Here is a 5,000-nt window from a genome sequence, read left to right as displayed (position 1 = left end):
GGGCGTGACGCCCAGGCAGACGTGCCCGTCCGCCAGAAGGCTTCGGGCGCAACTTGCGTTCAAAAACTCGATGGTTCGCGGGATTCTGCAATTCACACCAGGTATCGCATTTTGCTACGTTCTTCATCGATGCGAGTAGCCGAGATATCCGTTGCCGAGAGTCGTGTCGATTAAGGTGTAACCGCTGCCCTGGGAGCGGAAGGCGGGCCGACCGCTCCGCGTGGCAGGAGGGTAGTACTGGTGTTCCTTGGCGCCCGGGGCGCCGTGGGTTCTTTTCGCGGCATCCCCCCTTCCCCGCGGGAGGTTCGGCGGGGGGCAGCGTGCCGGGCCGGAGCCCCGGCGGCACGGGTGACCTCGTTCGCGGTCTGTTTTGTTTAAGGGTCACGGCAATGATCCTTCCGCAGGTTCACCCTACGGAAACCTTGTTACGACTTCTCCTTCCTCTAAATGATAAGGTTCAATGGACTCTCGCGACGTCGGGGGCGGCGAACCGCCCCCGTCGCCGCGATCCGAACACTTCACCGGACCATTCAATCGGTAGGGAGCGACGGGCGGTGTGTACAAAGGGCAGGGACGTAGTCCAACGCGAGCTGATGACTCGCGCTTACTAGGCATTCCTCGTTGAAGACCAACAATTGCAATGATCTATCCCCATCACGATGAAATTTCCCAAGATTACCCGGGCCTGTCGGCCAAGGCCTATATACTCGTTGGATACATCAGTGTAGCGCGCCGTGCGGCCCAGAACATCTAAAGGGCATCACAGACCTGTTATTGCCTCAAACTTCCGTGGCCTAAACGGCCATAGTCCCTCTAAGAAGCTAACTACGGAGGGGATGGCTCCGCATAGCTAGTTAAGCAGGCTGAGGTCTCGTTCGTTAACGGAATTAACCAGACAAATCGCTCCACCAACTAAGACGGCCCATGCACCACACCCATAGAATCAAGAAAGAGCTCTCAGTCTGTCAATCCTTGCTATGTCTGGACCTGGTAAGTTTCCCCGTGTTGAGCTCAAATTAAGCCGCAGGCTCCCACGCCTGGTGGTGCCCTTCCGTCAATTCCTTTACAGTTTCAGCCTTGCGACCATACTCCCCCCGGAACCCAAAGACTTTGATTTCTCATAAGGTGCCAGCGGGGTCCTATTAGTAACACCCGCTGATCCCTGGTCGGCATCGTTTATGGTTGAGACTAGGACGGTATATACTGATCGTCTTCGAGCCCCCAACTTTCGTTCTTGATTAATGAAAACATCCTTGGCAAATGCTTTCGCAGTTGTTCGTCTTTCATAAATCCAAGAATTTCACCTCTGACTATGAAATACGAATGCCCCCGACTGCCCTAGTTAATCATTCACTTACTCCGATCCCCGAAGGGGCCAACACAATAGGGACCGGAATCCTATGATGTTATCCCATGCTAATGTAATCCAGAGCGATGGCTTGCTTTGAGCACTCTAATTTCTTCAAGTAACGGCGCCGGAGGCACGACCCGGTCCAGTTAAGGCAGGAGCGCATCGCCGGCAGAAGGGTCGAGCCGGTCGGTTCTCGCCAGTGAGGCGGAGCCGGCCGGCCCCGGCCCAAGGTCCACTACGAGCTTTTTTAACTGCAACAACTTAAATATACGCTATGGAGCTGGAATTACCGCGGGCTGCTGGCACCAGACTTGCCCTCCAATGGATCCCTCGTTAAGGGATTTAGATTGTACTCATTCCAATTACCAGACACTAACGCGCCCGGTATTGTTATTTATTGTCACTACCTCACCCGTGTCGGTTGGGTAATTTGCGCGCCTACTGCTGCCTTCCTTGGATGTGGTAGCCGTTTCCTCAGGCTCCCTCTTCCGGAATCGAACCCTAATTCTCCGTCACCCGGCTCACCACCATGGTAGGCCCCCTATCCTACCATCGAAAGATCTGATAGGGCAGAAATTTGAATGATGCGTCGCCGGCAGAAGGCCGTGCGATCCGTCAAGTTATCATGAATCATCGGATCGGCGGGCAGAGCCCGCGTCAGCCTTTTATCTAATAAATGCGACCCCTCCCGGAAGTCGGAGGTTGTTGTGCACGTATAGCTCTAGAATTACTACGTTTATCCGAGTAGCACGTACCATCAAACAAACTATAACTGATTTAATGAGCCAATTCGCAGTTTCACTAGTTCGAATTAGTTCATACTTGCACATGCATGGCTTAATCTTTGAGACAAGCATATGACTACTGGCAGGATCAACCAGGTAGCACGTCCTCGCAGACGGCCAGCGCCGGCTCTACGCGCGGAGCGCGTCGTGCCGGGCTGGCCGTCGTTCGTATCGGTGCGGACCGATTCTTGGGCGCGTGCGCCAACCTGCGTCTCCGGCCTTCAGCGTGAGCCCATCCGAGACCAAAAGCGCCAGCGAGGTGTCCTCGGTGCCTGGGGCCGGCCAAGAGGCTGACGGCGGCACGAGGCAAAACCGCCGCTGGCGCTCTCGAGCCGACGAGGCCGCACCCCGGGGGGTGAGCTCGACGAAGGCAACGTGTATCGGCACGGCTTCCGTGGGACGGGTAGCAGCACGCAAGCACTTCTCAACGCAGCAGGCACGGGATGCCCGCACGAGCGATGGGACACGGGCGCCGGGAGTGCGGCCGCACGGCAGCGGGGTCCTCCAAGCAGTCACGGGTCCAAGACAACTCATGCGCCAGCGTAGCCGCTAACGATCGAGCCATCCAAAGCATCCCTCCGCGCTGGGCGCGGCGGTCTGCTTGCGAGGACGGCGACCGAAGGTCCACCGAGCGCGGGAGAAACGGAAAACGCATCGAGCAAACGGGCCATCCCACGGTGCAGCCACTCGTCCAGGGCGTCTGGCCGGCGGTAGCCAGCCATAGCCGGTCGTGGCTGCGTCACGGCCGAACCACGGCCGGCCAGGCAGCCAACAGCGCCAGCCGGAGCTGGGCGCGGTAGGGTGCCGACCGGCCACGGCTAGGCCGCGAGGGGGTGCGGGGCTCGGCCGAGGAGACCTGGAGGAGACGCTGGAAACGCTATGGTTTCAGCAGCGTTTCGCCCGGGTTTCGGCTGCACGAGTTCCCTACCCCCTACTATACCTGAGGGGCATACCCCCTCCCAGGACTTCGGGGAGTTCTGCCTTCAGAAAACCAGGGCATTTTCCCAGTACCCCACGAAACCCATCTAAGATGGCTGGACACAGCGTTTTTGCTCAGAATCAGGGGTTTCGCTAGCGTGACCCGTTTTCCCTCACGGGTGCACCCGAACTTCCACGTCTCACGCGGGGGGACCACGGGAGGGTCCCGTGCCCTTCCACGTGCCCGTTTTCGCGGCCGTGGCCGAAAATCCGTTTTTGGCCCGTTCGCCATGGCGAACCCCTCGTTTTCACCCGAAACGCAAGGCCGAACAGCCCTGCCGCCCGTTGCCTTGCGTCTCCTCCCGTTTTCCCTCCGTTCCACCGTGCCCTTCAACCGAGACCTACGTAGCAGCCTCGGTGTCTTTCCACGCGCTTGGACTTAGCCCGTTTTCGCGGCCGTGGCCGAACCGTTTTTTTCGGCCCGCGCGCCATGGCGAACTCCTCGTTTTCAGCCCATACGCAAGGCCGAACAGCCCTGCCGCCCGTCGCCGCGCGCCTCCTCCCGTTTTCCCTCCGTTCCACCTTTACCTTCACTCAAGACATGCGCTCTAGGTTCGGTGTCTTTCCACACGCTGGGACTTAGCCCGTTTTCGCGGCCGTGGCCGAACCGTTGTTTTCGGCCCGCGCGCCATGGCGAACCCCTCGTTTTCGGCCCAGACGCAAGGCCGAACAGCCATGCCGCCCGTCGCCTTGCGGCTCCGTGCCGTTTTCCCTCCGTTCCGCCATGCCCTTCACCCAAGACATACATATTACCTTCGGTGTCTTTCCACACGCTTGGACTTAGCTTATTTCCGGGGCCATGCCCGAACCTCGGTTTTCGGCCCGCGCGCCATGGCGAACCCCTTGTTTTCAGCCCAGGGCGCAAGGCCGAACGGCCCTGCCGCTCGTCGCCGCGCGCCTCCTCCCGTTTTCCCCTCCGTTCCACCTTGCGCTTCAATCAAGACATGCACTTTAGGTTCGGTGTCCTTTCCACACGCTTGGACTTAGCTTATTTTCGAGTTCGTGCCCGAGCCTTCCGTTTTCGGCCCGTGCGCCATGGCGAACCCCTCGTTTTCAGCCCAGACGCAAGGCCGAACGGCCCTGCCCGCCCGTCGTCGCGTGCCTCCGTGTCGTTTTCCCTCCGTTCCACCGTGCCCTTCACCCAAGACTTACACATTAGCTTCGGTGTCTTTCTACACGCTTGGACTTAGCTTATTTCCGAGGCCGTGGCCGAACCGTTGTTTTCGGCCCGCGCGCCATGGCGAACGCCTCGTTTTTCAGCCCAAACGCAAGGCCGAACAGCCATGCCGCCCGTCGCTCGCGCGCCTCCGTGCCCGAGCCTCCGTTCGTCGCGTGCCCTCCGTGTCGTTTTCCCTCCGTTCCACTGTGCCCTTCACCAAAGACATAGACTTTATGTTCGGTGTCTTTCCCACATGCTTCGACTTAGCTTATTTTCCGGAGTTCGTGCCCGAGCCTCCGTTTCGGCCCGTGGCGCCATGGCGAACACCTCGTTTTCAGCCCAGACGCAAGGCCGAACAGCCTGCCGCCCGTCGCCTGCGCGCCTCCTCCCGTTTTCCCTCCGTTCCACCTTGCCCTTCACATCAAGTCCTGACATACACCTTAATCTTTAGTTGTCTTTCCATTCCACACGCTTGGACTTAGCCTTTTTTTCGGGGTCAGTAGGCCCGGGCCTCAGTTTTCGGCGCGTGGCGCCATGGGCGAACCCCTCATTTCGGCCCCAGACGCAAGGCCGAACAACTCCATGCCGCCCGTCGCCTTGCGCCTCCGTGCCGTTTTCTCCCTCCGTTCGCCCTGCCTTTCACCCAAGACATACATATTACCTGCGGTGTCTTTCCACACGCTTGGACTTAGCTTATTTCCGGGGCCGATGGCACCGAACCTCGGTG

General features: G+C 59.2%; 1 non-coding gene across 1 annotated transcript; it reads right to left on the bottom strand.

Moving 5' to 3' along the window:
• Positions 1 to 5: 5 nt before the first annotated feature.
• On the bottom strand, positions 6 to 163 carry LOC118474246 (5.8S ribosomal RNA). The gene has a single exon (XR_004853982.1). It is a non-coding gene; the product is annotated as a 5.8S ribosomal RNA (ribosomal RNA).
• Positions 164 to 5,000: the final 4,837 nt, after the last annotated feature.

Source organism: Zea mays, unplaced genomic scaffold, assembly GCF_902167145.1.
Source record: "Zea mays cultivar B73 unplaced genomic scaffold, Zm-B73-REFERENCE-NAM-5.0 scaffold_237, whole genome shotgun sequence".
Lineage (NCBI taxonomy): Eukaryota > Viridiplantae > Streptophyta > Magnoliopsida > Poales > Poaceae > Zea > Zea mays.
Note: the sequence above shows the minus strand (reverse complement) of the source record. Positions and strands in the feature narration are given on the sequence as shown.